The 12,507-nt window shown below is 48.4% G+C and overlaps 1 non-coding gene and 1 pseudogene across 1 annotated transcript; both read right to left on the bottom strand.

The window, feature by feature from the left end:
- Positions 1–2,282: 2,282 nt before the first annotated feature.
- Positions 2,283–2,456, bottom strand: LOC144764349 (U2 spliceosomal RNA; annotated as a pseudogene).
- An 8,714-nt stretch (positions 2,457–11,170) lies between these two features.
- On the bottom strand, positions 11,171–11,356 carry LOC144764335 (U2 spliceosomal RNA). The gene has a single exon (XR_013596502.1). It is a non-coding gene; the product is annotated as a U2 spliceosomal RNA (small nuclear RNA).
- Between the last annotated feature and the right edge of the window lie 1,151 nt (positions 11,357–12,507).

Raw genomic sequence — 12,507 nt, forward strand, 5'->3', positions numbered from 1 at the left:
CTCCCCCGCTCTCAGAGACCTTCACTGGCTCCGTATTGCTAACCGTGTCAAATTCAAGGCCCTTTGCTTTATGCATAAAGTCAAGCAAGGGTCAGCCCTAGGTTACCTCCAGGCCTTGTCCAACCACACTGTCCATCTCGTCCTCTCAGATCATCAGCTCATGGCAATTTCCTGATTCCGCGCTTAAAACTGGCGAGAATGGGTGGTCGCTCTTTCTCCTGTGCTGCTCCCAGGTTGTGGAACTCTCTTCCGACCACACTGAAACTTGAACCATCTTTGTTAAAATTCCGCAAAGACCTTAAACCCTGGCTTTTCTCTTAATAACAACTGCGATGCGTAATCACTACTCTATTGGCGCCGGGAGACCCCTTGTGGGTAGCTGCGCGCCTTACAAATTCAAAATAGAATAGAATAGAATAGAATAATATTGATTTGTCCTAGAAATCATGGAGTTTTCAAAGAACTACCATTCCCTCGGGGTTCTTTGATGACGTTATTATGTCCGACTTTACGTCAAACTAGGCACCTTCCAGGTCTAAATATGCTTACACTTTTCCTAGCAAATACACGGTGGTTCGGAGCAGCTCGACTATCTACTTGCATGACACAGCTCGCTGAAGGAAGCTGACTCTCCAGCTGACGCACTGACAGAGAGGCTGCATTTCTCTTGGCGAGAATCCAGCTCCAGTGTTTCCAAGCTCCCCTCGTGGGGTGTTGAGAAATCGAGTCCAGAGACAGAGATACCAGACCTCCTTCATTCTAAAACCAAGGTACGGAGCTGATTAGACCTTAAGAGAAATCTTGGTTAAATCCTCACTTACTTCTTCCCTCGTACTAGACTTAGGTTAGGTACATTGGTGTAGGCGTATTTTAGAAGCACCAGTTGAGTACTTTTTAGCCTTTGTTATTTATGTATGTATTTATCTATTGTCTTGAAACCATACAATGCTTTTACAGTATTATTTCATAATACTCTTCTTACTGTACGCATTATATTTTGCAACCAGTATTACAATTGTAGCAGTTCACTTTACTTGCATGAGAAAGAAGACTGTTCAATAAACCCTTTTATTGAAAACACCCGTCTCTCTATTTCTGCACCTCTGATGAAACAAAGCATGCACAATTGACTGAGTAAAATATCTATCTATTGTTTCCACAACTCTGAAGATCAGTTTTATTCTTGGGGAAACAAAGTTGTCATGTTTATGCGGTTGTCAGAAACTAATCCCTTCTTGTTTATTCGAGAAAGTTTCTAGTGACCTCTGAGCTAGCTGGCACTCACAATTAAGTCTAATATATTCGATAGAGACTTAGTCGACCCAAGTCCTACGTCAAATCTATAGGATATATTATTCCAATGCGAAGAGCCTATTGGGAATATAGGAACTTTCTGTTTCTGTATGCGTGTTTCTGTATGCCCCCTGGCCGAGCACCTGCCTGGTGCGCCTGGGGGCTGGCTTCAATGCATAAAGGGATTTCCTTTCCTCTGTGTGCCCCCTGGCCGAGCACCGTCCAGTGCACCTGGGGGCTCGCGTTACTGCCAAAATTCCTGGTGCGTGTTTTTTTCTCGACCAGGTGTCTCTGCCCCGATCGGTATGCTTGGAATTCCTGTCTGGTCGTGGAAATAACGTCACTGCGGCTGTGGAGTATCCCTGGGCCGAGCACCGTGTTAGTGTGCCCAGAGTTTCTCTAAATCTGAATCTAACCTCCAAACTCCCCACCCTCTACCCCCGAAGTGTGCCTCGTTTGCTCACCTGTTTCCTGACCGGGTGGACAGGTGTTCCTATTGAGGGGAATGGCAGGTCTATGTAAGTGACCCCGGGCCGTGCACCAAGCCAGTGCGCCCGGGGTTTTTAGAAGAATGTCTCCGTCACCATGCAGCTATGTGCGGGTTTTCAATCCGGCGTGGAGGGGCTTCCCCACCGTTCAGAAGAAGCGAGAGAGAGAAGAGAATGCTTACAACACGTTCTGGTAATCAGAATTCCTTCAACAACGAGTCTACAACTCCCACGCAGCTGCCACGAACGTTCGGAGATTCCCCCTCCCTCCGTCTGGATGGAGAAGGGCGGGAAAAAAAGTTCAAGAAAACGTGAAAAATAAATAAATAAATAAAGCATGGCACAATGGCTGCAAAACGGCAAATAAATAAATAAAGTGACACAGTGACCAGGTTCATTTTATTCTCATGCAAACACAGTAGCGCCACTTTACTGGGTTTGGAAGCGAAGCTCTACTTTCGTTTTCTTGTCTATTTTTCAACAGCATTGTTTCCCCGAGTGGGGAAGTGCACCATTCCTGGAGGTACTGCAATACCAGGTTGATGCGTGGAGTGGACAGAGCAAGCTCCTATTCCATCTCCCTGTTCCAAAAATCAATTTAATATATGGTCTCCAGATAGAGGACATATCAGATATTAAACTGATAAGAACAGATTTTTTGTTTTGAAAACCTTTATTAAGAGTAAAGGCACATATACAGTTTTACAATACTTTGGTAGTTCACAGAGATGAAGAGATTACATCTTTGCACATATGTATAATATCTCAATTGTTCTCACAAAATATGGTTATGGAGCAAAAATTTAAGACAATTCCATTAAAATACAAAGCGATGCGGTATAATATGAAACATTTAAAGAGAGGAAAAATCCTGCCCACAGCGTGTGGATGCTGAAAAGGAAAAAGTGGGCTAAAACTTTATTGTTGGCCTATACAAATGCCAATCCTGTTTGAAACCTGGTGCCCAAAGGTTGTATGTTTGTAAAAAAATTAGCTCAGGTGACTCACCCTTTCCAGTTATCAATCTGCCATGTGGCTTGGGCTTGCTGGGTCCCCACAAAAATTTTGTCAATGTGGAAATAAGTGTTCATTTTGTCCAAACAAATGTTCCGGCAAGCAACTGGATTAAGAGTCTTGTGGTTGAAAAGCAAAATGTTCCGTGCCTCCCAAAGAATCTCTTTACCACAGTTCAAAATACGCCATACTGTCAAAATGTGTGAAACAGGTAATGACCAACCATACAGAAGCATTTCAAAGGATAGATTTTGGATCTTCGCAATGTTCTTCCAAAAAGGAGTGAACAGAGTCCAAAATGCCCGGTCATGGGCACAGTTCCACAACAGGTGGTACACAGTCTCATCATGAAGGCAATTGTTTCTTGGGCATCGTGCAGAGGGAGTCAACCTTCGCCGGTGCTGGAAGTCCTTGATTGGGAGGCATGCATGGGCGCTCATCCATGCCAGGTCTCGTTGGCTGTGCGAAAGTCCTCTATGGCCAACCATCTCCCACACTGTAGCAGATTGTCTTTCTGAGAAGGGGCGCAAAAGTGTAGGTCGCTCACTTGCCAACAAGGCCAGCTTGAACTTCTTTGCATTATTACAGGCAGCCCTCGGTATGGAGTTGAAGTCCAAAGTACGCATAAAAGTCAACAAGTCATTGTAATAAACAGGTACAGAGGGCGTTAGGGGCAACAAATTTGCTGGAGAAAACAGAGAGAAGGCTCGAAATGTTGCCCCATGTGAAGGACATAAATCTCCAACCCTAGAAAGAGTGTGGCAAAACAACTTTGAAAACAGGAAGGTATAAACATTCGGCATCCCCTTCCCCCCATTTTTCCAATGTTTGCAGACTTTGACTCGACTCAGCTTTTCCATCTTGGAGCCCCATAAAAAGGAAAAAATCAGTTTAGTGCATTTCTGTAATGTGTGTGAGGGTGGTGGAAAGACCATGGCAAGATAAAGCATCAGGGGTATGAGCACTGCTTTAATCACGAGAACTTTACCTTCCAATGTCAGCTTTCTTGTCGACCACAAGGAGATTTTCTTGACCATTTTGTCATGCACCTCCTCCCAGTTCTTAGGTGTTGGGCCTTGAGTGGAAAAGAGCACCCCTAACATTTTGCGTCGGTTCTGTAGTGAGAGGGACCGGAATGTTGGCCAGGTTGTCCCAAGGGCCTGACTGCAAACAAACACATTGTCTACGTTTAACCGTAAACCTGAGACATCCTGGAACAGGGAAGCTTGTAGCAATGCCCTGCGTACCGCTGGAGCATCAGCACAAAGGATAGTAACATCATCCATGTATGCAACCACTTTTGCCATGGAACCTGCTCCTCCTGGCACAAAGACACCCCTGATCATCTTGTCCCCTCTTAAATGGCATAGAAATGGTTCTAGTGCGCATACAAATAAAGCAGGCGATAAGGGGCACCCCTGTCGTACTCCTGAAAGAATAGGGAAGGGCTGGGTGAAGAAACCGTTGATACTCACAACACTGCTGGCATGTTTCTACATGGTGTGTATCATATGCAAAATATTGTCAGGAATTTGTAGGCATTCTAGGGCTGCAAAGAGAAATGCATGTGAGACACGGTCAAAAGCCTTCTGGAAATCCAAACTTAACACTCCTAGGGGCAGACTCCTTTGAGTATAATAATAAATACCATCCCTAATAGTGGTTAAACTGTCCACTATGGAGCGCCCCTTCACAGCACACGTTTGGTCAGGGTGGATACTTGTGCCCAAAACAGTGCGAAAATGACGCGCTAGCACCTTAGATACTAGCTTGTAGTCAGTGTTTAATAAAGAAATGGGTCTCCAATTTTGCAGAGATGTCTCATCACCTTTTTTGTACAGCAATGTGATAATACCTGCGGAAAAATCGTCAGTGAAATCATTCTGTGCAAAGGCAGATGTTACCATGGACATGAAATCAACACACAGAATATCCCAAAAGGTTTTGTAAAATTCCCACGGCAGGCCATCCGGCCCTGGACTGGAGCCAGTGGGAGAGGATGTTAGTGCTGATAGAAATTCTTCCCCTGTGAAAGGTTCCCCCAAGTATTCTGTTTGTTCCCTGTTAAGGCCCACTGTTGCTGCCTCACAGTAGGCGGTAATATCAGGCGGTGGAGGTGGGTTAGGCGGGGTATCATACAGAACTTTGTAAAAATCATGTGCTATTTGCTGACAAGCAGGTACCCCTTGTTTGCGAATGCCCGTTGTATCCTGTAAAATGGTTAGGAGCTTATGCGCGGCGCTGGATTTCCTAAAGAAAAAGGTAGTACATTTATCATCCTCTGCAAAATGTTTTACCCTGGATTGTGACATAATTGCATTACTCTTTGTTACCAACCACGCATTCATTTCTTTCTTGAGAAGCCGGATGTCTTCACAAACATCTTTACCTGCTGCCCCCAACTGCTGCATGAGGGCTAGATGGTTCTGTAGTGTGCAAAACTCCTTCCATGCCTCTTTGCGCAAAAGGCGACCCTGTACCTGAAAGAAATATTTTGTTTTATGCTTTAACCTTTTCCACCATTTGTAGTCAGAAGAAAAACTCGTTTTTTTTTGCGGCCCACTGCTTGTAACAGGTGCAATATTTTTGACAGATGGCTTCATTTTTTAGGAGATTGCTATTCAATTTCCATGCACCCGGACCCCTTTGTGGTTCCTGCGGGGTAGTAAGCGAGGTGCGCAAGAGCTGATGGTCTGAGAATGGGATCGGCTCAAGTTCACTTGTATCAGAAATCAGTGATTTGGATGCAAAGATGTAATCCAGACGCGAGCTCGCGCGCCCATGCTCTGCTTCCCACGTGAAACCAGTACCTGGTGGGAGGTGTTTTCTATAGGTGTCATACATGTTTAGATCAAAAACCAACTGTGTCAGGAGTTTAGACGTAGCATCTAGAGTGTAGTCAGACTGCGATTCCTGCCGATCCTTACAATGCAGGATACAGTTGAAGTCACCTGCGAGGAGAATTGGGACTGCACCTGTAAGGAAAGGTTTAAGCATATGAAACAAACTTTCTCTATCCTTCTTTTTTGTAGGAGCGTATACACTGCATACTTTGAGTGGAGCGCCATCCATCAGAAGGGAGAGAAGGATAGCTCTACCTGGATCCAAAACTCTCTCCTCCAGCACTTGCCAGTGTTTGTTTTTGAGTAGAATCACTACCCCATCGTTCTTGTTTGTTCCGCCAGACCAAAAGGAGAGGCCAGCAGTCCAGAATTGCTGCAAGGGGGAATAGTTTGCCTGCCTAGGTAGGTGACATTCCTGCAAACAAAGGATATTAGCACTTACAGATTTACAATAGTCTAGTACTACAGACCTAGTCAGGTCCGTGTTCATACCTCTTACATTGCATGTGGCAATAGTGACTGCCATTAGAAAAGTTAAAACATTGTGTACTGCCATAGTGCAAAACTTCTTTAAAGTACCTCTTCCCTTTCAGAACTCTCACTCTGACCGTCATGACTCTGCACCAGGGACTGAGCATTCTCCTGGGAAAAGAGGGCTGCTAAGTCTGGTGTGTTTTCAAGATCTATAACTTGGCACTCATCAATATCAACAGCGTTACCAACATCCTGTAAACCCTCCTCGGTGTCCGAGAGGGACGTAAGGGCCGCGAACCTGCTGCCCCTGGTGGTGCGATCAATAGAGCTAGTGCGGCACCGCAGTTTTACTGTGGGCGTTGGATCTGAGGGTTGTTTAACTTCCCTTTTTTTACTTTTGTTGCTTGTGTATTCCTTCCACCTGCTGTGTTCCATACCTTTCCCTTCCTCTTTTGCGGCAGCCGCCCCCTCCCGAACAAGCGGCAGTTTTCTCAGCTGCATGTCTGAGGTCCCTCACTGCCTGTTCTACCTTGGAGGATGTATTGTCTGTGGAACCAGCCTGTGCCACATCGGACAGTGCTGTTTCTGGCACAGAACCCTCAACCCCAGACTTGAGTGTTTGCTGACCCTCCGGGTTGGCAAGGGGAGAGCCTGTGTGCATAGCCTTCTCTGCGCGCTGTGCTCTACGCTTTAGTGCAGCTTGCCTGAGAATCTCTGCTTCTGCATGCTCTGCTAGTTCCACTACGCTTGGTGAGCAGTCCCCCCCAAAGCCCGTATTTTCTGGGTCAGGGGCCACCTTACTTACATGATCATCCTCCCCTTGCTGATCATCACTTGGGGTATAGCGCCTGATTTCGATGCCATCAAACATATCCAGTATATCAGTATCAGAGATCGTGGGCTGTGGCTGCACATCTGTGGTCACCCCTGCCCCCTCGTCAGCCTCAGTGCTCGTAACTAGGGAAGAAGGGTTTTGCTTTGGTGCGCTAGCAGCTGAAGCATATGAAAACTTGCCTTTAGGGCATATTCGGAATAAATGCTCCTCACTACCACACAGATTGCATTTCTTTGGCGCCGGGCAATCTTGCGCCCTGTGGTTTGTGTCCCCACAATTGCGACAGATTTGACCAGAACATTGCTCCTTAGAATGCCCAAAGTGTTGGCAGATGCGGCAGAATGTGAGCTATCCCGAATAAACAAGAAAACCTTTGTTTGCCCCAAGCGTGAAAGTTTGGGGTGGGTGTGCTAGCCCCGTATGCCATTCGGGTCGTCATTGAATACAACTGCGTATTTCCGCTTACCATTCCATATACCACAAATATTTTTGATTTTCTGGCCCCCTCTAATAGTGGAGCAATACCTAGACAAAAAAAACCTCAATAAGGCGTGGGTCAGTGTGGGGTTGTACATATGCACAATAAGGATGACCTCTTTTGGGGCGAACATGGGTGTGAAAGTGAGACCATGGAGCACTTTAGTATCCCCATGCTCCGATGCAGTTCTTAAAACCATTTGGCAAACTGAATCACTAGAAAAGGTAACATCGAAGATCCCCCTATTGGAGATATCCTGACTACATTCAATCGATCTCTCAGCTACATCACACTCTCTTTTCAGTACATCTTCTACCAAAAACAAAACATTTTTTTCCTTCCTGTAGCCCTCTTCCACTTCGATTCTAATGGAATTCTGCACAAAATCGAAGCCTCTTGCATTCCCAGCCATCCGGGAATATGACGCCATCGTGGCTTCAAAGCACGAGCCCCCTCGGGGCCCCGGAAATAGTTAACTTCGGATCAGACAGTCAGAAAAATATCGAGCAGCCTGAGAGAATGAAAGCGAAATCGGGAGCCTTGCGTGGGATGGCCGCTGCCGCTGCTCTGGGATTGGCTGAGGGGCCGAAAAAATGCAAATTTTTTTAGAAAATGAAAGGCAGAAGCCCTCCGTTGTCACTCTGACTGCAGATGTCTCTTATCTACGTGCCAAGGGAGTGGATGAAGGAAGTTCTGGGGTGGTGGGAAGGCACAGTCTTACCTCTGTTCTTGACCCCCCCTACCAATAGCAGGCAGCAGGGGGGGAATGCGACGATTTCGATGCTTTCAGGAATGAGGCTTTCCTGCTCCCCCTCCCTTTCCCTCCGTGAGGAGGGGGCCAGCGCTTGCAGCGCAGCCAGGGAAGGGGGTGGGGTGACGAGCAAACTTCACTACGGGCACTGCGTCCGGTTCGGGCCACTTAATGTGGTGCAACGTGGTTGACCAGTCAGGGCCACGATCCGGTCTTGGGGTCAGGGCCCCCCTGCTCTCGCCGCTCTTCTCTGCCGCCCAGTGATTGCAGGCCGGGGTCTTTAAAAAGCGCTGTGGGCAGCTCCTCCGTGTGCTGTAAGCAGCGCCTCCGTATTTGCGTCGTCCTTGGGGGGATGACAGCTAGATGCCCGTCAGCCGTGGGGAGATCAGCCTGGTCCCGGTCAAGCCAGGTGCCGCAGGCCCGGTCCCTTAGCGTTAGAAGCAAGCTAGTGGCCCCGTATGCTCCGTCCACCTGTCCACCCGGCGTAGGGACGCAGCCTTGCCCCGGACAAGCCAGGGAACGAAGGCCCAGCCCCCGTAGTCAGGCAGAGCAAGTAATATTAGTGTGCCAGCAGAACCTTTCACCCCTAGTAGCGCAGCCTGGCTCCGGTCATGCCAGAGTTTGCAGGCCTGTCGTGCCTCGAGGCACGCATGCGCAGGGCCGCTAGCGCTGCGCACAACATATGGACCCGGGACACCAGTGTGCTGATCCGCGTGGTCCGAACTAACCTCGGGCCACGCCTCCTTTATTTTATATGGTACGCGGTGTGACGTATCACACCCGCGTATACGCACGTCTACGTGCGTGATCAACTGGACTGCTAACTCGCAGTCCACGAACGTTACATTCCTTTTAACCTTTATTTTGACAAAAACATAAATGTCACGTGAGTTTCCTTATGCAGAATTGCACTGATAAGATTAACGAAAATAGCCGTCCGGCCTGTTACCAGTCTGGTGGCTGGTCATCTTGGTCTCAGTCCACAGCAAAGTCTGCCAGTTGTGAAGACGGTGCCGGGTTCCTCCTCAGTCCATAGCCCGCGGCCTCTCCGCGGAATAGTGCTCTCCGCGGGGCTTCTGGTTGTGGTGTTCCAGCAGGCCGGGGCTCGATAGGAAGATGAAGGCTGGTGGTAGTTGGCGTTCCCACGGCCAGGGGACCCGCTGGTGGGCTGTTCGTTTGCGTTCCTTGTTCACCTCCTGGCAGATTGTTGTTTCCTTCCGGTGAGTTCGGTGTTCTTGGTCTAGCTTTTTTGGTGGTTGAACTCCTGGTTGAGGGGTGGCTTTCTTGAAGAAGGAGACGTTTCGCGTGACGGTTTCTCCACCCCTTTGGGCTGTCACCATGGTGCCGGTCCGGCACGTGACTGTCCAGGGTCTTGGTTCAAATGGGAGCCTGAACTTGCTCCCGGGGTATCTGTCTTTCACATAGACTTGATCTCTCTCCCGAATGGAGGGTTCTTTTGCTCTGCGTCGGAAACTGGCGTAGTCATTCGATCGCCTCCTGTTGATCAGAGTTTATCGGGAGTTTACTTTGTTTGGAGCCCAGGTATGATGATTGGGGATTGTGTCTCGGACTATCCTTCCCATTGCTGACGGGCCTGGGGCTGCCTCCGTAGTGCGGTGGGGCGTGAGCCGATACTCTCTCAGGAACGTGTATATAGCCTTCTCTAATGGGGCTTCTTCCGCGTGGGCAATCCAGAGGACTTTGTTGAGAGTGCGCATAAACCTCTCGACTTCCCCATTGGCTTGAGGCCACCGGGGGATCACTTTCCGGTGGTGAATTCCCTACTCCTTGAGGTAATCTGCAAACTCTTGCCCCTGGAATGGCGGTCCATTGTCGGTCTTGACTCGCTCGAAGATGCCGTGTGTGGCGATGATTTTCTCAAACTTTTCTATGACTTCTTTGGCGGGGAGTGTTGTTACTATTTCCACCTTGGGATACTTGGTGAAGTCATCGATTATGACAAGCATATATCTTCCATCTGGAAGGTGCCCAAAGTCTGCGCTGACCGGTTCCCAAGGTCTCCTCGACGTATCACACCCGCATATACGTGCGTGATCAACTGGACTGCTAACTCGCAGTCCACGAACATTACAAGGCCCAGCCCTTCAGGGATCAAGGAGTCACCCCTAGCCTTCTAGCACCAAACCAAGCGATTTTTTTTTGTTGTCTTACCCGTCACACCCTCAGTCAGCAGGTCCGGCCACTCTGCCACACCGGCCCAGCTGAAAGCGGGGAACCAATACGCACTTAGCCTTACAGCACATGCTGTTCGTGCCCGCCGTTCTTCGAGGACGTCACAGTGAGCCACCCAGCAGTCCAGCCCTCCGGCTACCAAAAACGTATGACATTGCTGTCATTTCTCGTCACGTTACCGTCATCTCATTAAACCGTGCTGAGAGTTTCATTGCCACATGAAGTGCAATGAAAACTTCTCAGCTGACCGTTCTCCCTCTTGAGGCCATCAAGTGATCTACTCTTGATCTTAGCCGAAAGGCCGAGAAGCGATAACCGTTCGGGGACGGGCGGGGCGGGCAGAGAAGGAAAAGGACTCTGTATTTTTCTTCTTGCTCAGTGAAGCCAAGGGCAGTGTCCACTTCTCTGCTAGCCAGCCAGCCTGCTTCCCTCCTACTGACTTGCTGGGAACCTTCTTTCATTCGTTCCCCAGTGAAATGGATCCAAAACCAATGAAACTCTGCTGCTGGAAATATAGTCTTTTTCCGATGTTTGTCTTTTTTCAAAGTGCAGCGTCTGGATGTAGAAGGGGAAAAAAAAGAAAGAATTTTTATTTATTTTTTAAATGCGGAAAATAAATAAATAAATAACGCACGACCCGGGTGCCGCAAAGTGGCAAATAAGTCAAATAAATACATAAATAAGGCAAGACACGGTGCCCAGTTTGCTTTTATTCACACGCAAACACTTTACATAGTTTGGTAGTTAAGCGCTACTTTCGTTTTCTCGTCTATTTTTCAACAGCATTGTTTTCCCCGGGTGGGGAAGTGCACCATTCCTGGAGGTACTGCAATACCAGGTTGATGCATGGAGTGGACAGAGCAAGCTCCTATTCCATCTCCCTGTTCCAAAAATCAATTTAATATATGGTCCCCAGATAGAGGACGTATCAGATATTAAACTGATAAGAACAGATTTTTTTGTTTCAAAAACCTTTTTTGAGTAGATAAAGGTACAAATACAGAATGTACATGTTCCAAAGTAAACCATACTTTTGAAGTGGTCCACAGTATATATATATATTAAAAAGGGCTCGCCTCTCCTCCCAGCCAACTACAGGCCTATCAGCCTGATTGATGTGGCACAGAAATTGTTCGGTAGGGTATTGCTGAATCGGCTCCAGGACTGGGCAGAAGAGGTGGGCGCCCTTAGCCCCTTTCAGGCGGGTTTCAGAAAGGGGGTCTCCACAGTGGATCAGGTCTTTTCGACTGAACATCATATACTGGAGGACAGTACTACTCGAGGGCGGCAGCCTTTACACAATCTTTGTGGTCTTGCGGGCCGCCTTCGACCTGGTGCCCAGAGGGAAACTTTGGAGCGTTCTGGCAGAGATGGGCGTCCCCCCGGACATTTTGATAATCCTGCAGAGATTACACCATAACAACTACGCTCGAGTAAGGTGCGGGCGGTCCAGGGCACTTACGGACAAATTCCCCATTGACCGAGGGGTGAGACAGGGCTGTGTGCTGGCACCGACCCTGTTCTGCCTCTTCGTCAACGGGGTAATCGCCCACCTAAATGCCACTGAACACACTGACGCCCCCAGGTTGAACGGCAGCAGGGTGCCTGCAATTATGTTTGCAGATGACACCCTGCTGCTGTCCAAAACCCCAATGGGGATACAGAGGATCCTCGACTCATTTGTGGCCTTTTGCACTGATAGGGGGTTAGAAATCAATGCGGCCAAGACAAAGTTTATGGTTTTGAACCCAAGCCAAAAACTACGGCCGAATCCACTACTGGGCGCCTCACGGCTTGAGAGAGTGTCCACCTTCGAATATCTCGGTGTGACTCTCAATGAAACTATGTCCTGGGGAACACATCAGAACAGGGCTAACCTCAAACTGGTACAGACGACAGGGGGCATCGCGCGAATGATGAAGGGCTCTTCCTATCGTCCGCTGGGATCGCTTATACAGATCTACAAGGCACAGGCCAGGGGTGCGACCATGTATGGGGCGGAATTGTGGGGACATACATCTTGTCGTAGTCTGTCCCTAACGGAAAACAATTTCATCAGACAGATTGCCGCACTTCCGCCCAGCACCCCCCTCCTCCCTTTGAGGCTGGACCTGGGTCTGCGACCTATAGCGGACGAA

This window comes from Lissotriton helveticus, chromosome 6 (genome assembly GCF_964261635.1).
Source record: "Lissotriton helveticus chromosome 6, aLisHel1.1, whole genome shotgun sequence".
NCBI classification, from domain to species: Eukaryota; Metazoa; Chordata; class Amphibia; order Caudata; family Salamandridae; genus Lissotriton; species Lissotriton helveticus.